Here is a 26,570-nt window from a genome sequence, read left to right on the forward strand (position 1 = left end):
ATTTGCTGCATGGAATCCACTGCATTCAATCATGCTGCATAAAATCCACTGCATTCCATCGGGATGCATTGGGCCTCGCTGCATGGAATACACTGCATTCAATCACGCTGCATGAATTCCACTGCATTCAATGGGGATGCATTCTACAATGCTGCATGGAGTTCACTGCATTCAATCACAATGCATGGAATCCACTACATTCCATCGGGATGCTTTGGGCCATGCTGCATAAAATCGACTGCATTCAATCGGGATGCATTGGGCCTCGCTGCATGGACTCCACTGCATACAATCGGGATCCATTGCACCAAAATGCATGGAATCCTCCGCATGCAACGACGCTGCATGGACTCCACTGCATTCAATCGGGATGCTTTGGGCCATGCTGCATAAAATCCACTGCATTCAATCATGCTGCATGGAATCCACTGCATTCAATCATGCTGTATAAAATCCACTGCATTCAATAGGGTTCCATTTCTTCACGTGGCATCGAATCCACTGCATTCAATCATGCTGCATGGAATCCACTGCATTCAATCGGGATGCATTTTTCCTCGCTGCATGGAGTACACTGCATTCAATCATGCTGCATAAAATCCACTGCATTCCATCGGGATGCTTTGGGCCATGCTGCATAAAATCCACTGCATTCAACCATGCTGCATGGAATCCACTGCATTCAATCATGCTGCATAAAATCCACTGCATTCAATCGGGATGCATTGGGCCTCGCTGCATGGAATAAACTGCATTCAATCAGGCTCCATGGAATCCACTGCATTCAATGGGGATGCATTCTACCATGCTGCATGGAGTTCACTGCATTCCATCACAATGCATGGAATCCACTGCATTCCATCGGGATGCTTTGGGCCATGCTGCATACAATCCACTGCATTCAATCGGGATGCATTGGGCCTCGCTGCATGGACTCCACTGCATACAATCGGGATCCATTGCGCCAAAATGCATGGAATCGACTGCATTTAATCACGGTGCATGGAATCCACTGCATTCAATCGGGATGCATTTTACCACACTGCTTGGATTACACTGCATTCAATCGCAATGCATAGAATCCACTGCATTCAATATGGATGCATTTTACCACTCTGCATGGAATCCACTGCATTTAATCACGCTGCATGTACTCCATGGAATTTAATCGGGATTCATTTTACTAAGCTGTATGGAATCGACTGCATTTAATCACGCTGCATGGAATCCACTGCATTCAATCGGGATTCATTTTACAAGGCTGCATGGAGTACACTGCATTCAATCACAATGCATGGAATCCACTGCATTCAAACGGGATGCTTTGGGCCATGCTGCATAAAATCCACTGCATTCAATCATGCTGCATGGAATCCACTGCATTCAATCATGCAGCATAAAATCCGCTGCATTCCATAGGGTTCCATTTCTTCATGCTGCATGGAATACACTGCATTCAATCAGGCTGCATAAAATCCGCTGCATTCCATAGGGTTCCATTTCTTCATGCTGCATGGAATACACTGCATTCAATCAGGCTGCATGGAATCCACTGCATTCCATCGGGATGCATTTTTCCTCGTTGCATGGATTACACTGCATTCCATCACAATGCATGGAATCCACTGCATTCAATCGGGAAGCTTTGGGCCATGCTGCATACAATCCACTGCATTCAATCGGGATGCACTGGGCCTCGCTGCATGGACCCCACTGCATATAATCGGGATCCATTGCGCCACAATGCATGGAATACTCTGCATTCAATGACGCTGAATGGAATCCACTGCATTGAATCGTGAAGCTATGGGCCATGCTGCATAAAATCCACTGCATGCAATCATGCTGCATTGAAACCACTGCATTCAATCATGCTGCATAAAATCCACTGCATTCAATAGGGTTCCATTACTGCACCCTGCATGGAATCCACTGCATTCAACCACGCTGCATGGAATCCACTGCATTCAATCGGGATGCATTTTACCACTCTGCATGGATTACACTGCATTTAATCACGCTGCATGTAATCCATGGAATTTAATCGGGATTCATTTTACTAAGCTGTATGGAATCGACTGCACTTAATCACGCTGCATGGAATCCACTGCATTCAATCGGGATGCATTTTACCACGTTGCATGCAGTTCACTGCATTCAATCACAATGCATGGAATCCACTGCATTCAATCGGGATGCTTTGGGCCATGCTGCATAAAATCCACTGCATTCAATCTTGCTTTTTGAATCCACTGCATTCAGTAATGCTGCATAAAATCCTTGCATTCAATTGGGTTCCATTTCTTCACGCTGCATGGAATACACTGCATTCAATCACGCTGCATGGAATCCACTGCATTCTATCGGGATGCATTTTACCTCGCTGCATGGATTACACTGCATTCAATCACAATGCATGGAATCCACTGCATTCCATTGGGATGCTTTGGGCCATGCTGCATAAACTCCACTGCATTCAATCGGGAGGCATTGGGCCTCGCTGCATGGACTCCACTGCATAAAATCTGGATCCATTGCGCCACAATGCATGGAATCCTCTGCATTCAACGACGCTGCATGGAATCCACTGCATTCCATCGGGATGTTTTGGGCCATGCTGCATAAAATCTACTGCATTCAATCGGGATGCATTGGGCCTCGCTGCATGAACTCCACTGCATACAATCTGGAACCATTGCGCCAAAATGCATGGAATCGACTGCATTTAATCACGGTGCATGGAATCCACTGCATTCAATCGGGATGCATTTTACCACACTGCTTGGATTACACTGCATTCAATCGCAATGCATAGAATCCACTGCATTCAATATGGATGCATTTTACCACTCTGCATGGAATCCACTGCATTTAATCACGCTGCATGTACTCCATGGAATTTAATCGGGATTCATTTTACTAAGCTGTATGGAATCGACTGCATTTAATCACGCTGCATGGAATCCGCTGCATTCAATCTGGATTCATTTTACAAGGCTGCATGGAGTACACTGCATTCAATCACAATGCATGGAATCCACTGCATTCAAACGGGATGCTTTGGGCCATGCTGCATAAAATCCACTGCATTCAATCATGCTGCATGGAATCCACTGCATTCAATCATGCAGCATAAAATCCGCTGCATTCCATAGGGTTCCATTTCTTCATGCTGCATGGAATACACTGCATTCAATCAGGCTGCATAAAATCCGCTGCATTCCATAGGGTTCCATTTCTTCATGCTGCATGGAATACACTGCATTCAATCAGGCTGCATGGAATCCACTGCATTCCATCGGGATGCATTTTTCCTCGTTGCATGGATTACACTGCATTCCATCACAATGCATGGAATCCACTGCATTCAATCGGGAAGCTTTGGGCCATGCTGCATACAATCCACTGCATTCAATCGGGATGCACTGGGCCTCGCTGCATGGACTCCACTGCATATAATCGGGATCCATTGCGCCACAATGCATGGAATACTCTGCATTCAATGACGCTGAATGGAATCCACTGCATTGAATCGTGAAGCTATGGGCCATGCTGCATAAAATCCACTGCATGCAATCATGCTGCATTGAAACCACTGCATTCAATCATGCTGCATAAAATCCACTGCATTCAATAGGGTTCCATTACTGCACCCTGCATGGAATCCACTGCATTCAACCACGCTGCATGGAATCCACTGCATTCAATCGGGATGCATTTTACCACTCTGCATGGATTACACTGCATTTAATCACGCTGCATGTAATCCATGGAATTTAATCGGGATTCATTTTACTAAGCTGTATGGAATCGACTGCACTTAATCACACTGCATGGAATCCACTGCATTCAATCGGGATGCATTTTACCACGTTGCATGCAGTTCACTGCATTCAATCACAATGCATGGAATCCACTGCATTCCATCGGGATGCTTTGGGCCATGCTGCATAAAATCCACTGCATTCAATCTTGTTTTTTGAATCCACTGCATTCAGTAATGCTGCATAAAATCCTTGCATTCAATTGGGTTCCATTTCTTCACGCTGCCTGGAATCCACTGCATTCAATCACGCTGCATGGAATCCACTGCATTCTATCGGGATGCATTTTACCTCGCTGCATGGATTACACTGCATTCAATCACAATGCATGGAATCCACTGCATTCCATCGGGATGCTTTGGGCCATGCTGCATAAACTCCACTGCATTCAATCGGGAGGCATTGGGCCTCGCTGCATGGACTCCACTGCATAAAATCTGGATCCATTGCGCCACAATGCATGGAATCCTCTGCATTCAACGACGCTGCATGGAATCCACTGCATTCCATCGGGATGTTTTGGGCCATGCTGCATAAAATCTACTGCATTCAATCGGGATGCATTGGGCCTCGCTGCATGAACTCCACTGCATACAATCTGGAACCATTGCGCCAAAATGCATGGAATACTCTGCATTCAACGACGCTGCATGGAATCCACTGCATTCAATCGGGATGCTTTGGGCCATGCTGCATAAATCCATTGCATTCAATCATGCTTCATGGAATCCACTGCATTCAATCGTGCTGCATAAAATCCACTGCATTCAATAGGGTTCCATTTCTTCATGCTGCATGGAATTCACTACATTCAATCACGCTGCATGGAATCCACTGCATTCTATCGGGATGCATTTTACCACGCTGCATAGATTACACCTCATTCAATCACAATGCATGGAATCCACTGCATTCAATCGGGATGCTTTGGGCCATGCTGCATAAAATCCACTGCATTCAATCGGGATGCATTGGGCCTCGCTGCATGGACTCCACTGCATTCAATCGGGATCCTTTGTGCCACAATGCATGGAATTCTCTTCATTCAATGACGCTGCATCGAATCCACTGCATTCAATCGGAATCCATTGTGCTACAATGCATGGAATCCTCTGCATTCAATGACGCTGCATGGAATCCACTGCATTCCATCAGGATGCTTTGGGCCATGCTGCATAAAATCCACTGCATGCAATCATGCTGCATGGAATCCACTGCATTCAATCATGCTGCATAAAATCCACTGCATTCAATAGGGTTCCATTTCTTCACGCTGCATGGAATCCACTGCATTCAATCACGCTGCATGGAATCCACTGCATTCAACATGGATGAATTTTACCACGCTGCATTTAGTACACTGTATTCAATCACAATTCATGGAATCCATTGCATTCAATCGGGATGCTTTGGGCCATGCTGCATAAAATCCACTGCATTCAATCGGGATGCACTGGGCATTGCTGCATGGACTCCACTGCATACAATCCGGATCCATTGCGCCACAATGCATGGAATCCTCTTCATTCAACGACGCTGCATGGAATCCACTGCATTCCATCGGGATGCTTTGGGCCATGCTGCATAAAATCCACTGCATTCAATCGGGATGCATTGGGCCTCGCTGCATGGACTCCACTGCATACAATCGGGATCCATTGCGCCACAATGCATGGAATCCTCTGCATTCAATGACGCTGCATGGAATCCACTGCATTCCATCGGGATGCTTTGGGCCATGCTGCATAAAATCCACTGCATTCAATCATGCTGCATGGAATCCACTGCATTCAATCATGCTGCATAAAATCCACTGCATTCAATAGGGTTCCATTTCTTCACGCTGCATGGAATCCACTGCATTCAATCACGCTGCATGGAATCCACTGCATTCAACATGGATGAATTTTACCACGCTGCATTTAGTACACTGTATTCAATCACAATTCATGGAATCCATTGCATTCAATCGGGATGCTTTGGGCCATGCTGCATAAAATCCACTGCATTCAATCGGGATGCACTGGGCATCGCTGCATGGACTCCACTGCATACAATCCGGATCCATTGCGCCACAATGCATGGAATCCTCTGCATTCAATGACGCTGCATGGAATCCACTGCATTCAATCGGGATGCTTTGGGCCATGCTGCATAAAATCCATTGCATTCAATCATGCTGCATGGAATCCACTGCATTCAATCGGGATGCATTTTACCATGCTGCATTGATTACCCTTCATTCAATCAGGCTGCATGGAATCCACTGCATTCTATCGGGATGCTTTGGGCCATGCTGCATAAAATCCACTGCATTTAATCGGGATGCATTTGGCCACGCTGCATGGACTCCACTGCATAAAATCGGGATCCATTGCCCCAAAATGCAAGGAATCATCTGCATTCAATGACGCTGCATGGAATCCACTGCATTCCATCGGGATTCTTTGGGCCATGCTGCATAAAATCCACTGCATTCAACCATGCTGCATGGAATCCACTGCATTCAATCATGCTGCATAAAATCCACTGCATTCAATCGGGATGCATTGGGCCTCGCTGCATGGAATAAACTGCATTCAATCAGGCTCCATGGAATCCACTGCATTCAATGGGGATGCATTCTACCATGCTGCATGGAGTTCACTGCATTCCATCACAATGCATGGAATCCACTGCATTCAATCGGGAAGCTTTGGGCCATGCTGCATACAATCCACTGCATTCAATCGGGATGCACTGGGCCTCGCTGCATGGACTCCACTGCATACAATCGGGATCCATTGCGCCAAAATGCATGGAATCCTCTGCATTCATTGACGCTGCATGGAATCCACTGCATTCCATCGGGATGCTTTGGGCCATACTGCATAAAATCCACTGCATGCAATCATGCTGCATGGAATCCACTGCATTCAATCATGCTGCATAAAATCCACTGCATTCAATAGGGTTCCATTTCTTCTTCACGCTGCCTGGAATCCACTGCATTCAATCACGCTGCATGGAATCCACTGCATTCAATATGGATTCATTTTACCACTCTGCATGGAATCCACTGCATTTAATCACGCTGCATGTAATCCATGGAATTTAATCGGGATTCATTTTACTAAGCTGTATGGAATCGACTGCATTTAATCACGCTGCATGGAATCCACTGCATTCAATCGGGATTCATTTTACAAGGCTGCATGGAGTACACTGCATTCAATCACAATGCATGGAATCCACTGCATTCAAACGGGATGCTTTGGGCCATGCTGCATAAAATCCACTGCATTCAATCATGCTGCATGGAATCCACTGCATTCAATCATGCAGCATAAAATCCGCTGCATTCCATAGGGTTCCATTTCTTCATGCTGCATGGAATACACTGCATTCAATCAGGCTGCATGGAATCCACTGCATTCAATCGGGATGCATTTTTCCTCGTTGCATGGATTACACTGCATTCCATCACAATGCATCGAATCCACTGCATTCAATCGGGAAGCTTTGGGCCATGCTGCATACAATCCACTGCATTCAATCGGGATGCACTGGGCCTCGCTGCATGGACTCCACTGCATATAATCGGGATCCATTGCGCCACAATGCATGGAATACTCTGCATTCAATGACGCTGAATGGAATCCACTGCATTGAATCGTGAAGCTATGGGCCATGCTGCATAAAATCCACTGCATGCAATCATGCTGCATGGAATCCACTGCATTCAATCATGTTGCATAAAATCCACTGCATTCAATAGGGTTCCATTTCTTCACCCTGCATGGAATCCACTGCATTCAACCAAGCTGCATGGAATCCACTGCATTCAATCGGGATGCATTTTACCACTCTGCATGGATTACACTGCATTTAATCACGCTGCATGTAATCCATGGAATTTTAATCGGGATTCATTTTACTAAGCTGTATGGAATCGACTGCACTTAATCACGCTGCATGGAATCCACTGCATTCAATCGGGATGCATTTTACCACGTTGCATGCAGTTCACTGCATTCAATCACAATGCATGGAATCCACTGCATTCAATCGGGATGCTTTGGGCCATGCTGCATAAAATCCACTGCATTCAATCTTGCTTTTTGAATCCACTGCATTCAGTAATGCTGCATAAATCCTTGCATTCAATTGGGTTCCATTTCTCCACGCTGCATGGAATACACTGCATTCAATCACGCTGCATGGAATCCACTGCATTCAATCGGGATGCATTTTACCATGCTGCGTGGTTTTCACTGCATTCAATCACAATGCATGGAATCCACTGCATTCCATCGGGATGCTTTGGGCCATGCTGCATAAAATCCACTGCATTCAATCATGCTGCATGGAATCCACTGCATTCAATCATGCTGCATAAAATCCACTGCATTCAATAGGGTTCCATTTCTTCACGCTGCATGTAATACACTGCATTCAATCACACTGAATGGAATCCACTGCATTCAATCGGGATGCATTTTACCTCGCTGCATGGATTACACTGCATTCAATCACAATGCTTGGAATCCACTGCATTCCATCGGGATGCTTTGGGCCATGCTGCATAAAATCCACTGCATTCAATCGGGATGCATTGGGCCACGCTGCATCGACTCCACTGCATTCAATCGGTATCCATTGCGCCACAATGCAAGGAATCCTCTGCATTCATTGACGCTGCATGGACTCCACTGCATTCAATCGGGATGCTTTGGGCCATGCTGCATAAAATCCACTGCATTCAACCATGCTGCATGGAATCCATTTCATTCAATCATGCTCTATAAAATCCAATGCATTCAATAGGGTTCCATTACTTCACGCTGCATGGAATACACTACATTAAATCAGGATGCATGGAATCGACTGCATTCAATCAGGATGCATTATACCACGTTGCATGGATTACCCTACATTCAATCACAATGCTTGGAATCCACTGCATTCCATCGGGATGCTTTGGGCCATGCTGCATAAACTCCACTGCATTCAATCGGGAGGCATTGGGCCTCGCTGCATGGACTCCACTGCATAAAATCTGGATCCATTGCGCCACAATGCATGGAATCCTCTGCATTCAACGACGCTGCATGGAATCCACGGCATTCCATCGGGATGTTTTGGGCCATGCTGCATAAAATCTACTGCATTCAATCGGGATGCATTGGGCCTCGCTGCATGAACTCCACTGCATACAATCTGGAACCATTGCGCCAAAATGCATGGAATCGACTGCATTTAATCACGGTGCATGGAATCCACTGCATTCAATCGGGATGCATTTTACCACACTGCTTGGATTACACTGCATTCAATCGCAATGCATAGAATCCACTGCATTCAATATGGATGCATTTTACCACTCTGCATGGAATCCACTGCATTTAATCACGCTGCATGTACTCCATGGAATTTAATCGGGATTCATTTTACTAAGCTGTATGGAATCGACTGCATTTAATCACGCTGCATGGAATCCGCTGCATTCAATCATGCTGCATAAAATCCACTGCATTCAATAGGGTTCCATTTCTTCACGCTGCATGGAATCCACTGCATTCAATCACGCTGCATGGAATCCACTGCATTCAACATGGATGAATTTTACCACGCTGCATTTAGTACACTGTATTCAATCACAATTCATGGAATCCATTGCATTCAATCGGGATGCTTTGGGCCATGCTGCATAAAATCCACTGCATTCAATCGGGATGCACTGGGCATTGCTGCATGGACTCCACTGCATACAATCCGGATCCATTGCGCCACAATGCATGGAATCCTCTTCATTCAACGACGCTGCATGGAATCCACTGCATTCCATCGGGATGCTTTGGGCCATGCTGCATAAACTCCACTGCATTCCATCGGGATGCATTGGGCCTCGCTGCATGGAATACACTGCATTCAATCACGCTGCATGAATTCCACTGCATTCAATGGGGATGCATTCTACAATGCTGCATGGAGTTCACTGCATTCAATCACAATGCATGGAATCCACTACATTCCATCGGGATGCTTTGGGCCATGCTGCATAAAATCGACTGCATTCAATCGGGATGCATTGGGCCTCGCTGCATGGACTCCACTGCATACAATCGGGATCCATTGCACCAAAATGCATGGAATCCTCCGCATGCAACGACGCTGCATGGACTCCACTGCATTCAATCGGGATGCTTTGGGCCATGCTGCATAAAATCCACTGCATTCAATCATGCTGCATGGAATCCACTGCATTCAATCATGCTGTATAAAATCCACTGCATTCAATAGGGTTCCATTTCTTCACGTGGCATCGAATCCACTGCATTCAATCACGCTGCATGGAATCCACTGCATTCAATCGGGATGCATTTTTCCTCGCTGCATGGAGTACACTGCATTCAATCATGCTGCATAAAATCCACTGCATTCCATCGGGATGCTTTGGGCCATGCTGCATAAAATCCACTGCATTCAACCATGCTGCATGGAATCCACTGCATTCAATCATGCTGCATAAAATCCACTGCATTCAATCGGGATGCATTGGGCCTCGCTGCATGGAATAAACTGCATTCAATCAGGCTCCATGGAATCCACTGCATTCAATGGGGATGCATTCTACCATGCTGCATGGAGTTCACTGCATTCCATCACAATGCATGGAATCCACTGCATTCCATCGGGATGCTTTGGGCCATGCTGCATACAATCCACTGCATTCAATCGGGATGCATTGGGCCTCGCTGCATGGACTCCACTGCATACAATCGGGATCCATTGCGCCAAAATGCATGGAATCGACTGCATTTAATCACGGTGCATGGAATCCACTGCATTCAATCGGGATGCATTTTACCACACTGCTTGGATTACACTGCATTCAATCGCAATGCATAGAATCCACTGCATTCAATATGGATGCATTTTACCACTCTGCATGGAATCCACTGCATTTAATCACGCTGCATGTACTCCATGGAATTTAATCGGGATTCATTTTACTAAGCTGTATGGAATCGACTGCATTTAATCACGCTGCATGGAATCCACTGCATTCAATCGGGATTCATTTTACAAGGCTGCATGGAGTACACTGCATTCAATCACAATGCATGGAATCCACTGCATTCAAACGGGATGCTTTGGGCCATGCTGCATAAAATCCACTGCATTCAATCATGCTGCATGGAATCCACTGCATTCAATCATGCAGCATAAAATCCGCTGCATTCCATAGGGTTCCATTTCTTCATGCTGCATGGAATACACTGCATTCAATCAGGCTGCATAAAATCCGCTGCATTCCATAGGGTTCCATTTCTTCATGCTGCATGGAATACACTGCATTCAATCAGGCTGCATGGAATCCACTGCATTCCATCGGGATGCATTTTTCCTCGTTGCATGGATTACACTGCATTCCATCACAATGCATGGAATCCACTGCATTCAATCGGGAAGCTTTGGGCCATGCTGCATACAATCCACTGCATTCAATCGGGATGCACTGGGCCTCGCTGCATGGACTCCACTGCATATAATCGGGATCCATTGCGCCACAATGCATGGAATACTCTGCATTCAATGACGCTGAATGGAATCCACTGCATTGAATCGTGAAGCTATGGGCCATGCTGCATAAAATCCACTGCATGCAATCATGCTGCATTGAAACCACTGCATTCAATCATGCTGCATAAAATCCACTGCATTCAATAGGGTTCCATTACTGCACCCTGCATGGAATCCACTGCATTCAACCACGCTGCATGGAATCCACTGCATTCAATCGGGATGCATTTTACCACTCTGCATGGATTACACTGCATTTAATCACGCTGCATGTAATCCATGGAATTTAATCGGGATTCATTTTACTAAGCTGTATGGAATCGACTGCACTTAATCACACTGCATGGAATCCACTGCATTCAATCGGGATGCATTTTACCACGTTGCATGCAGTTCACTGCATTCAATCACAATGCATGGAATCCACTGCATTCCATCGGGATGCTTTGGGCCATGCTGCATAAAATCCACTGCATTCAATCTTGCTTTTTGAATCCACTGCATTCAGTAATGCTGCATAAAATCCTTGCATTCAATTGGGTTCCATTTCTTCACGCTGCCTGGAATCCACTGCATTCAATCACGCTGCATGGAATCCACTGCATTCTATCGGGATGCATTTTACCTCGCTGCATGGATTACACTGCATTCAATCACAATGCATGGAATCCACTGCATTCCATCGGGATGCTTTGGGCCATGCTGCATAAACTCCACTGCATTCAATCGGGAGGCATTGGGCCTCGCTGCATGGACTCCACTGCATAAAATCTGGATCCATTGCGCCACAATGCATGGAATCCTCTGCATTCAACGACGCTGCATGGAATCCACTGCATTCCATCGGGATGTTTTGGGCCATGCTGCATAAAATCTACTGCATTCAATCGGGATGCATTGGGCCTCGCTGCATGAACTCCACTGCATACAATCTGGAAGCATTGCGCCAAAATGCATGGAATACTCTGCATTCAACGACGCTGCATGGAATCCACTGCATTCAATCGGGATGCTTTGGGCCATGCTGCATAAATCCATTGCATTCAATCATGCTTCATGGAATCCACTGCATTCAATCGTGCTGCATAAAATCCACTGCATTCAATAGGGTTCCATTTCTTCACGCTGCATGGAATCCACTACATTCAATCACGCTGCATGGAATCCACTGCATTCTATCGGGATGCATTTTACCACGCTGCATAGATTACACCTCATTCAATCACAATGCATGGAATCCACTGCATTCAATCGGGATGCTTTGGGCCATGCTGCATAAAATCCACTGCATTCAATCGGGATGCATTGGGCCTCGCTGCATGGACTCCACTGCATTCAATCGGGATCCTTTGTGCCACAATGCATGGAATTCTCTTCATTCAATGACGCTGCATCGAATCCACTGCATTCAATCGGAATCCATTGTGCTACAATGCATGGAATCCTCTGCATTCAATGACGCTGCATGGAATCCACTGCATTCCATCAGGATGCTTTGGGCCATGCTGCATAAAATCCACTGCATGCAATCATGCTGCATGGAATCCACTGCATTCAATCATGCTGCATAAAATCCACTGCATTCAATAGGGTTCCATTTCTTCACGCTGCATGGAATCCACTGCATTCAATCACGCTGCATGGAATCCACTGCATTCAACATGGATGAATTTTACCACGCTGCATTTAGTACACTGTATTCAATCACAATTCATGGAATCCATTGCATTCAATCGGGATGCTTTGGGCCATGCTGCATAAAATCCACTGCATTCAATCGGGATGCACTGGGCATTGCTGCATGGACTCCACTGCATACAATCCGGATCCATTGCGCCACAATGCATGGAATCCTCTGCATTCAACGACGCTGCATGGAATCCACTGCATTCCATCGGGATGCTTTGGGCCATGCTGCATAAAATCCACTGCATTCAATCGGGATGCATTGGGCCTCGCTGCATGGACTCCACTGCATACAATCGGGATCCATTGCGCCACAATGCATGGAATCCTCTGCATTCAATGACGCTGCATGGAATCCACTGCATTCCATCGGGATGCTTTGGGCCATGCTGCATAAAATCCACTGCATTCAATCATGCTGCATGGAATCCACTGCATTCAATCATGCTGCATAAAATCCACTGCATTCAATAGGGTTCCATTTCTTCACGCTGCATGGAATCCACTGCATTCAATCACGCTGCATGGAATCCACTGCATTCAACATGGATGAATTTTACCACGCTGCATTTAGTACACTGTATTCAATCACAATTCATGGAATCCATTGCATTCAATCGGGATGCTTTGGGCCATGCTGCATAAAATCCACTGCATTCAATCGGGATGCACTGGGCATCGCTGCATGGACTCCACTGCATACAATCCGGATCCATTGCGCCACAATGCATGGAATCCTCTGCATTCAATGACGCTGCATGGAATCCACTGCATTCAATCGGGATGCTTTGGGCCATGCTGCATAAAATCCATTGCATTCAATCATGCTGCATGGAATCCACTGCATTCAATCGGGATGCATTTTACCATGCTGCATTGATTACCCTTCATTCAATCAGGCTGCATGGAATCCACTGCATTCTATCGGGATGCTTTGGGCCATGCTGCATAAAATCCACTGCATTTAATCGGGATGCATTTGGCCACGCTGCATGGACTCCACTGCATAAAATCGGGATCCATTGCCCCAAAATGCAAGGAATCATCTGCATTCAATGACGCTGCATGGAATCCACTGCATTCCATCGGGATTCTTTGGGCCATGCTGCATAAAATCCACTGCATTCAACCATGCTGCATGGAATCCACTGCATTCAATCATGCTGCATAAAATCCACTGCATTCAATCGGGATGCATTGGGCCTCGCTGCATGGAATAAACTGCATTCAATCAGGCTCCATGGAATCCACTGCATTCAATGGGGATGCATTCTACCATGCTGCATGGAGTTCACTGCATTCAATCACAATGCATGGAATCCACTGCATTCCATCGGGATGCTTTGGGCCATGCTGCATAAAATCCACTGCATTCAATCGGGATGCATTGGGCCTCGCTGCATGGACTCCACTGCATACAATCGGGATCCATTGCGCCAAAATGCATGGAATCCTCTGCATTCATTGACGCTGCATGGAATCCACTGCATTCCATCGGGATGCTTTGGGCCATACTGCATAAAATCCACTGCATGCAATCATGCTGCATGGAATCCACTGCATTCAATCATGCTGCATAAAATCCACTGCATTCAATAGGGTTCCATTTCTTCTTCACGCTGCCTGGAATCCACTGCATTCAATCACGCTGCATGGAATCCACTGCATTCAATATGGATGCATTTTACCACTCTGCATGGAATCCACTGCATTTAATCACGCTGCATGTAATCCATGGAATTTAATCGGGATTCATTTTACTAAGCTGTATGGAATCGACTGCATTTAATCACGCTGCATGGAATCCACTGCATTCAATCGGGATTCATTTTACAAGGCTGCATGGAGTACACTGCATTCAATCACAATGCATGGAATCCACTGCATTCAAACGGGATGCTTTGGGCCATGCTGCATAAAATCCACTGCATTCAATCATGCTGCATGGAATCCACTGCATTCAATCATGCAGCATAAAATCCGCTGCATTCCATAGGGTTCCATTTCTTCATGCTGCATGGAATACACTGCATTCAATCAGGCTGCATGGAATCCACTGCATTCAATCGGGATGCATTTTTCCTCGTTGCATGGATTACACTGCATTCCATCACAATGCATCGAATCCACTGCATTCAATCGGGAAGCTTTGGGCCATGCTGCATACAATCCACTGCATTCAATCGGGATGCACTGGGCCTCGCTGCATGGACTCCACTGCATATAATCGGGATCCATTGCGCCACAATGCATGGAATACTCTGCATTCAATGACGCTGAATGGAATCCACTGCATTGAATCGTGAAGCTATGGGCCATGCTGCATAAAATCCACTGCATGCAATCATGCTGCATGGAATCCACTGCATTCAATCATGTTGCATAAAATCCACTGCATTCAATAGGGTTCCATTTCTTCACCCTGCATGGAATCCACTGCATTCAACCAAGCTGCATGGAATCCACTGCATTCAATCGGGATGCATTTTACCACTCTGCATGGATTACACTGCATTTAATCACGCTGCATGTAATCCATGGAATTTTAATCGGGATTCATTTTACTAAGCTGTATGGAATCGACTGCACTTAATCACGCTGCATGGAATCCACTGCATTCAATCGGGATGCATTTTACCACGTTGCATGCAGTTCACTGCATTCAATCACAATGCATGGAATCCACTGCATTCAATCGGGATGCTTTGGGCCATGCTGCATAAAATCCACTGCATTCAATCTTGCTTTTTGAATCCACTGCATTCAGTAATGCTGCATAAATCCTTGCATTCAATTGGGTTCCATTTCTCCACGCTGCATGGAATACACTGCATTCAATCACGCTGCATGGAATCCACTGCATTCAATCGGGATGCATTTTACCATGCTGCGTGGTTTTCACTGCATTCAATCACAATGCATTGAATCCACTGCATTCCATCGGGATGCTTTGGGCCATGCTGCATAAAATCCACTGCATTCAATCATGCTGCATGGAATCCACTGCATTCAATCATGCTGCATAAAATCCACTGCATTCAATAGGGTTCCATTTCTTCACGCTGCATGTAATACACTGCATTCAATCACACTGAATGGAATCCACTGCATTCAATCGGGATGCATTTTACCTCGCTGCATGGATTACACTGCATTCAATCACAATGCTTGGAATCCACTGCATTCCATCGGGATGCTTTGGGCCATGCTGCATAAAATCCACTGCATTCAATCGGGATGCATTGGGCCACGCTGCATCGACTCCACTGCATTCAATCGGTATCCATTGCGCCACAATGCAAGGAATCCTCTGCATTCATTGACGCTGCATGGACTCCACTGCATTCAATCGGGATGCTTTGGGCCATGCTGCATAAAATCCACTGCATTCAACCATGCTGCATGGAATCCATTTCATTCAATCATGCTCTATAAAATCCAATGCATTCAATAGGGTTCCATTACTTCACGCTGCATGGAATACACTACATTAAATCAGGATGCATGGAATCGACTGCATTCAATCAGGATGCATTATACCACGTTGCATGGATTACCCTACATTCAATCACAATGCTTGGAATCCACTGCATTCCATCGGGATGCTTTGGGCCATGCTGCATAAACTCCACTGCATTCAATCGGGAGGCATTGGGCCTCGCTGCATGGACTCCACTGCATAAAATCTGGATCCATTGCGCCACAATGCATGGAATCCTCTGCATTCAACGACGCTGCATGGAATCCACGGCATTCCATCGGGATGTTTTGGGCCATGCTGCATAAAATCTACTGCATTCAATCGGGATGCATTGGGCCTCGCTGCATGAACTCCACTGCATACAATCTGGAACCATTGCGCCAAAATGCATGGAATCGACTGCATTTAATCACGGTGCATGGAATCCACTGCATTCAATCGGGATGCATTTTACCACACTGCTTGGATTACACTGCATTCAATCGCAATGCATAGAATCCACTGCATTCAATATGGATGCATTTTACCACTCTGCATGGAATCCACTGCATTTAATCACGCTGCATGTACTCCATGGAATTTAATCGGGATTCATTTTACTAAGCTGTATGGAATCGACTGCATTTAATCACGCTGCATGGAATCCGCTGCATTCAATCATGCTGCATAAAATCCACTGCATTCAATAGGGTTCCATTTCTTCACGCTGCATGGAATCCACTGCATTCAATCACGCTGCATGGAATCCACTGCATTCAACATGGATGAATTTTACCACGCTGCATTTAGTACACTGTATTCAATCACAATTCATGGAATCCATTGCATTCAATCGGGATGCTTTGGGCCATGCTGCATAAAATCCACTGCATTCAATCGGGATGCACTGGGCATTGCTGCATGGACTCCACTGCATACAATCCGGATCCATTGCGCCACAATGCATGGAATCCTCTTCATTCAACGACGCTGCATGGAATCCACTGCATTCCATCGGGATGCTTTGGGCCATGCTGCATAAAATCCACTGCATTCAATCGGGATGCATTGGGCCTCGCTGCATGGACTCCACTGCATACAATCGGGATCCATTGCGCCACAATGCATGGAATCCTCTGCATTCAATGACGCTGCATGGAATCCACTGCATTCCATCGGGATGCTTTGGGCCATGCTGCATAAAATCCACTGCATTCAATCATGCTGCATGGAATCCACTGCATTCAATCATGCTGCATAAAATCCACTGCATTCAATAGGGTTCCATTTCTTCACGCTGCATGGAATCCACTGCATTCACTCAGGATGCATTTTACCACACTGCATGGATTACACTTCATTCAATCACAATGCATGGAATCCACTGCATTCCATCGGGCTGCTTTGGGCCATGCTGCATAAAATCCACTGCATTCAATCAGATGCATTTTGCCTCACTGCATAGACTCCACTGCATACAATCGGGATCCATTTCGCCAAAATGCATTGAATCTTCTGCATTCAATTACGCTGCATGGAATCCACTGCATTCCATCGGGATGCTTTGGGCCATACTGCATAAAATCCACTGCATGCAATCATGCTGCATGGAATCCACTGCATTCAATCATGCTGCATAAAATCCACTGCATTCAATAGGGTTCCATTTCTTCTTCACGCTGCCTGGAATCCACTGCATTCAATCACGCTGCATGTAATCCACTGCATTCAATCGGGATGCATTTTACCACACTGCTTGGATTACACTGCATTCAATCGCAATGCATAAAATCCACTGCATTCAATATGGATTCATTTTACCACTCTGCATGGAATCCACTGCATTTAATCACGCTGCATGTAATCCATGGAATTTAATCGGGATTCATTTTACTAAGCTGTATGGAATCGACTGCATTTAATCACGCTGCATGGAATCCACTGCATTCAATCGGGATTCATTTTACAAGGCTGCATGGAGTACACTGCATTCAATCACAATGCATGGAATCCACTGCATTCAAACGGGATGCTTTGGGCCATGCTGCATAAAATCCACTGCATTCAATCATGCTGCATGGAATCCACTGCATTCAATCATGCAGCATAAAATCCGCTGCATTCCATAGGGTTCCATTTCTTCATGCTGCATGGAATACACTGCATTCAATCAGGCTGCATGGAATCCACTGCATTCAATCGGGATGCATTTTTCCTCGTTGCATGGATTACACTACATTCCATCACAATGCATGAAATCCACTGCATTCAATCGGGAAGCTTTGGGCCATGCTGCATACAATCCACTGCATTCAATCGGGATGCACTGGGCCTCGCTGCATGGACTCCACTGCATATAATCGGGATCCATTGCGCCACAATGCATGGAATACTCTGCATGCAATGACGCTGAATGGAATCCACTGCATTGAATCGTGAAGCTATGGGCCATGCTGCATAAAATCCACTGCATGCAATCATGCTGCATGGAATCCACTGCATTCAATCATGTTGCATAAAATCCACTGCATTCAATAGGGTTCCATTTCTTCACCCTGCATGGAATCCACTGCATTCAACCACGCTGCATGGAATCCACTGCATTCAATCGGGAAGCATTTTACCACTCTGCATGGATTACACTGCATTTAATCATGCTGCATGTAATCCATGGAATTTAATCGGGATTCATTTTACTAAGCTGTATGGAATCGACTGCACTTAATCACGCTGCATGGAATCCACTGCATTCAATCGGGATGCATTTTACCACGTTGCATGCAGTTCACTGCATTCAATCACAATGCATGGAATCCACTGCATTCCATCGGGATGCTTTGGGCCATGCTGCATAAAATCCACTGCATTCAATCTTGCTTTTTGAATCCACTGCATTCAGTAATGCTGCATAAAATCCTTGCATTCAATTGGGTTCCATTTCTTCACGCTGCATGGAATACACTGCATTCAATCACGCTGCATGGAATCCACTGCATTCAATCGGGATGCATTTTACCATGCTGCGTGGTTTTCACTGCGTTCAATCACAATGCATGGAATCCACTGCATTCAATCGGGATGCTTTGGGCCATGCTGCATAAAATCCACTGCATTCAATCATGCTGCATGGAATCCACTGCATTCAATCATGCTGCAATAAATCCACTGCATTCAATAGGGTTCCATTTCTTCACGCTGCATGTTATACACTTCATTCATTCACGCTGCATGGAATCCACTGCATTCAATCGGGATGCATTTTACCTCGCTGCATGGATTACACTGCATTCAATCACAATGCATGGAATCCACTGCATTCCATCGGGATGCTTTGGGCCATGCTGCATAAAATCCACTGCATTCAATCAGATGCATTTTGCCTCGCTGCATAGACTCCACTGCATACAATCGGGATCCATTTCGCCAAAATGCATTGAATCTTATGCATTCAATTACGCTGCATGGAATCCACTGCATTCAATCGGGATGCTTTGGGCCATGCTGCATAAAATCCATTGCATTCAATCATGCTGCATGGAATCCACTGCATTCAATCGGGATGCATTTTACCATGCTGCATTGATTACCCTTCATTCAATCAGGCTGCATGGAATCCACTGCATTCTATCGGGATACTTTGGGCCATGCTGCATAAAATCCACTGCATTTAATCGGGATGCATTTGGCCACGCTGCATGGACTCCACTGCATAAAATCGGGATCCATTGCCCCAAAATGCAAGGAATCATCTGCATTCAATGACGCTGCATGGAATCCACTGCATTCCATCGGGATGCTTTGGGCCATGCTGCATAAAATCCACTGCATACAACCATGCTGCATGGAATCCACTGCATTCAATCATGCTGCATAAAATCCACTGCATTCAATCGGGATGCATTGGGCCTCGCTGCATGGAATAAACTGCATTCAATCAGGCTCCATGGAATCCACTGCATTCAATGGGGATGCATTCTACCATGCTGCATGGAGTTCACTGCATTCAATCACAATGCATGGAATCCACTGCATTCCATCGGGATGCTTTGGGCCATGCTGCATAAAATCCACTGCATTCAATCGGGATGCATTGGGCCTCGCTGCATGGACTCCACTGCATACAATCGGGATCCATTGCGCCAAAATGCATGGAATCCTCTGCATTCATTGACGCTGCATGGAATCCACTGCATTCCATCGGGATGCTTTGGGCCATACTGCATAAAATCCACTGCATGCAATCATGCTGCATGGAATCCACTGCATTCAATCATGCTGCATAAAATCCACTGCATTCAATAGGGTTCCATTTCTTCTTCACGCTGCCTGGAATCCACTGCATTCAATCACGCTGCATGGAATCCACTGCATTCAATATGGATGCATTTTACCACTCTGCATGGAATCCACTGCATTTAATCACGCTGCATGTAATCCATGGAATTTAATCGGGATTCATTTTACTAAGCTGTATGGAATCGACTGCATTTAATCACGCTGCATGGAATCCACTGCATTCAATTGGGATTCATTTTACAAGGCTGCATGGAGTACACTGCATTCAATCACAATGCATGGAATCCACTGCATTCAAACGGGATGCTTTGGGCCATGCTGCATAAAATCCACTGCATTCAATCATGCTGCATGGAATCCACTGCATTCAATCATGCAGCATAAAATCCGCTGCATGCAATCATGCTGCATTGAAACCACTGCATTCAATCATGCTGCATAAAATCCACTGCATTCAATAGGGTTCCATTACTGCACCCTGCATGGAATCCACTGCATTCAACCACGCTGCATGGAATCCACTGCATTCAATCGGGATGCATTTTACCACTCTGCATGGATTACACTGCATTTAATCACGCTGCATGTAATCCATGGAATTTAATCGGGATTCATTTTACTAAGCTGTATGGAATCGACTGCACTTAATCACACTGCATGGAATCCACTGCATTCAATCGGGATGCATTTTACCACGTTGCATGCAGTTCACTGCATTCAATCACAATGCATGGAATCCACTGCATTCCATCGGGATGCTTTGGGCCATGCTGCATAAAATCCACTGCATTCAATCTTGCTTTTTGAATCCACTGCATTCAGTAATGCTGCATAAAATCCTTGCATTCAATTGGGTTCCATTTCTTCACGCTGCCTGGAATCCACTGCATTCAATCACGCTGCATGGAATCCACTGCATTCTATCGGGATGCATTTTACCTCGCTGCATGGATTACACTGCATTCAATCACAATGCATGGAATCCACTGCATTCCATCGGGATGCTTTGGGCCATGCTGCATAAACTCCACTGCATTCAATCGGGAGGCATTGGGCCTCGCTGCATGGACTCCACTGCATAAAATCTGGATCCATTGCGCCACAATGCATGGAATCCTCTGCATTCAACGACGCTGCATGGAATCCACTGCATTCCATCGGGATGTTTTGGGCCATGCTGCATAAAATCTACTGCATTCAATCGGGATGCATTGGGCCTCGCTGCATGAACTCCACTGCATACAATCTGGAACCATTGCGCCAAAATGCATGGAATACTCTGCATTCAACGACGCTGCATGGAATCCACTGCATTCAATCGGGATGCTTTGGGCCATGCTGCATAAATCCATTGCATTCAATCATGCTTCATGGAATCCACTGCATTCAATCGTGCTGCATAAAATCCACGGCATTCAATAGGGTTCCATTTCTTCACGCTGCATCGAATCAACTACATTCAATCACGCTGCATGGAATCCACTGCATTCTATCGGGATGCTTTGGGCCATGCTGCATAAAATCCATTGCATTCAATATTGCTGCATGGAATCCACTGCATTCAATCGGGATGCATTTTACCTCGCTGCATGGATTACACTGCATTCAATCACAATGCATGGAATCCACTGCATTCCATCGGGATGCTTTGGGCCATGCTGCATAAAATCCACTGCATTCAATCGGGATGCATTGGGCCTCGCTGCATGGACTCCACTGCATTCAATCGGGATCCTTTGTGCCACAATGCATGGAATTCTCTTCATTCAATGACGCTGCATCGAATCCACTGCATTCAATCGGAATCCATTGTGCTACAATGCATGGAATCCTCTGCATTCAATGACGCTGCATGGAATCCACTGCATTCCATCAGGATGCTTTGGGCCATGCTGCATAAAATCCACTGCATGCAATCATGCTGCATGGAATCCACTGCATTCAATCATGCTGCATAAAATCCACTGCATTCAATAGGGTTCCATTTCTTCACGCTGCATGGAATCCACTGCATTCAATCACGCTGCATGGAATCCACTGCATTCAACATGGATGAATTTTACCACGCTGCATTTAGTACACTGTATTCAATCACAATTCATGGAATCCATTGCATTCAATCGGGATGCTTTGGGCCATGCTGCATAAAATCCACTGCATTCAATCGGGATGCACTGGGCATTGCTGCATGGACTCCACTGCATACAATCCGGATCCATTGCGCCACAATGCATGGAATCCTCTTCATTCAACGATGCTGCATGGAATCCACTGCATTCCATCGGGATGCTTTGGGCCATGCTGCATAAAATCCACTGCATTCAATCGGGATGCATTGGGCCTCGCTGCATGGACTCCACTGCATACAATCGGGATCCATTGCGCCACAATGCATGGAATCCTCTGCATTCAATGACGCTGCATGGAATCCACTGCATTCCATCGGGATGCTTTGGGCCATGCTGCATAAAATCCACTGCATTCAATCATGCTGCATGGAATCCACTGCATTCAATCATGCTGCATAAAATCCACTGCATTCAATAGGGTTCCATTTCTTCACGCTGCATGGAATCCACTGCATTCAATCACGCTGCATGGAATCCACTGCATTCAACATGGATGAATTTTACCACGCTGCATTTAGTACACTGTATTCAATCACAATTCATGGAATCCATTGCATTCAATCGGGATGCTTTGGGCCATGCTGCATAAAATCCACTGCATTCAATCGGGATGCACTGGGCATCGCTGCATGGACTCCACTGCATACAATCCGGATCCATTGCGCCACAATGCATGGAATCCTCTGCATTCAATGACGCTGCATGGAATCCACTGCATTCAATCGGGATGCTTTGGGCCATGCTGCATAAAATCCATTGCATTCAATCATGCTGCATGGAATCCACTGCATTCAATCGGGATGCATTTTAACATGCTGCATTGATTACCCTTCATTCAATCAGGCTGCATGGAATCCACTGCATTCTATCGGGATGCTTTGGGCCATGCTGCATAAAATCCACTGCATTTAATCGGGATGCATTTGGCCACGCTGCATGGACTCCACTGCATAAAATCGGGATCCATTGCCCCAAAATGCAAGGAATCATCTGCATTCAATGACGCTGCATGGAATCCACTGCATTCCATCGGGATTCTTTGGGCCATGCTGCATAAAATCCACTGCATTCAACCATGCTGCATGGAATCCACTGCATTCAATCATGCTGCATAAAATCCACTGCATTCAATCGGGATGCATTGGGCCTCGCTGCATGGAATAAACTGCATTCAATCAGGCTCCATGGAATCCACTGCATTCAATGGGGATGCATTCGACCATGCTGCATGGAGTTCACTGCATTCAATCACAATGCATGGAATCCACTGCATTCCATCGGGATGCTTTGGGCCATGCTGCATAAAATCCACTGCATTCAATCGGGATGCATTGGGCCTCGCTGCATGGACTCCACTGCATACAATCGGGATCCATTGCGCCAAAATGCATGGAATCCTCTGCATTCATTGACGCTGCATGGAATCCACTGCATTCCATCGGGATGCTTTGGGCCATACTGCATAAAATCCACTGCATGCAATCATGCTGCATGGAATCCACTGCATTCAATCATGCTGCATAAAATCCACTGCATTCAATAGGGTTCCATTTCTTCTTCACGCTGCCTGGAATCCACTGCATTCAATCACGCTGCATGGAATCCACTGCATTCAATATGGATGCATTTTACCACTCTGCATGGAATCCACTGCATTTAATCACGCTGCATGTAATCCATGGAATTTAATCGGGATTCATTTTACTAAGCTGTATGGAATCGACTGCATTTAATCACGCTGCATGGAATCCACTGCATTCAATCGGGATTCATTTTACAAGGCTGCATGGAGTACACTGCATTCAATCACAATGCATGGAATCCACTGCATTCAAACGGGATGCTTTGGGCCATGCTGCATAAAATCCACTGCATTCAATCATGCTGCATGGAATCCACTGCATTCAATCATGCAGCATAAAATCCGCTGCATTCCATAGGGTTCCATTTCTTCATGCTGCATGGAATACACTGCATTCAATCAGGCTGCATGGAATCCACTGCATTCAATCGGGATGCATTTTTCCTCGTTGCATGGATTACACTGCATTCCATCACAATGCATGGAATCCACTGCATTCAATCGGGAAGCTTTGGGCCATGCTGCATACAATCCACTGCATTCAATCGGGATGCACTGGGCCTCGCTGCATGGACTCCACTGCATATAATCGGGATCCATTGCGCCACAATGCATGGAATACTCTGCATTCAATGACGCTGAATGGAATCCACTGCATTGAATCGTGAAGCTATGGGCCATGCTGCATAAAATCCACTGCATGCAATCATGCTGCATGGAATCCACTGCATTCAATCATGTTGCATAAAATCCACTGCATTCAATAGGGTTCCATTTCTTCACCCTGCATGGAATCCACTGCATTCAACCACGCTGCATGGAATCCACTGCATTCAATCGGGATGCATTTTACCACTCTGCATGGATTACACTGCATTTAATCACGCTGCATGTAATCCATGGAATTTTAATCGGGATTCATTTTACTAAGCTGTATGGAATCGACTGCACTTAATCACGCTGCATGGAATCCACTGCATTCAATCGGGATGCATTTTACCACGTTGCATGCAGTTCACTGCATTCAATCACAATGCATGGAATCCACTGCATTCAATCGGGATGCTTTGGGCCATGCTGCATAAAATCCACTGCATTCAATCTTGCTTTTTGAATCCACTGCATTCAGTAATGCTGCATAAATCCTTGCATTCAATTGGGTTCCATTTCTTCACGCTGCATGGAATACACTGCATTCAATCACGCTGCATGGAATCCACTGCATTCAATCGGGATGCATTTTACCATGCTGCGTGGTTTTCACTGCATTCAATCACAATGCATGGAATCCACTGCATTCCATCGGGATGCTTTGGGCCATGCTGCATAAAATCCACTGCATTCAATCATGCTGCATGGAATCCACTGCATTCAATCATGCTGCATAAAATCCACTGCATTCAATAGGGTTCCATTTCTTCACGCTGCATGTAATACACTGCATTCAATCACACTGAATGGAATCCACTGCATTCAATCGGGATGCATTTTACCTCGCTGCATGGATTACACTGCATTCAATCACAATGCTTGGAATCCACTGCATTCCATCGGGATGCTTTGGGCCATGCTGCATAAAATCCACTGCATTCAATCGGGATGCATTGGGCCACGCTGCATCGACTCCACTGCATTCAATCGGTATCCATTGCGCCACAATGCAAGGAATCCTCTGCATTCATTGACGCTGCATGGACTCCACTGCATTCAATCGGGATGCTTTGGGCCATGCTGCATAAAATCCACTGCATTCAACCATGCTGCATGGAATCCATTTCATTCAATCATGCTCTATAAAATCCAATGCATTCAATAGGGTTCCATTACTTCACGCTGCATGGAATACACTACATTAAATCAGGATGCATGGAATCGACTGCATTCAATCAGGATGCATTATACCACGTTGCATGGATTACCCTACATTCAATCACAATGCTTGGAATCCACTGCATTCCATCGGGATGCTTTGGGCCATGCTGCATAAACTCCACTGCATTCAATCGGGAGGCATTGGGCCTCGCTGC

Source organism: Sus scrofa, chromosome 16 (assembly GCF_054392235.1).
Source record: "Sus scrofa isolate SSC_HxYL_T2T_F1_AM1 chromosome 16, Sscrofa_HxYL_maternal_Yorkshire_Landrace_v2.0, whole genome shotgun sequence".
Taxonomy (NCBI): domain Eukaryota; kingdom Metazoa; phylum Chordata; class Mammalia; order Artiodactyla; family Suidae; genus Sus; species Sus scrofa.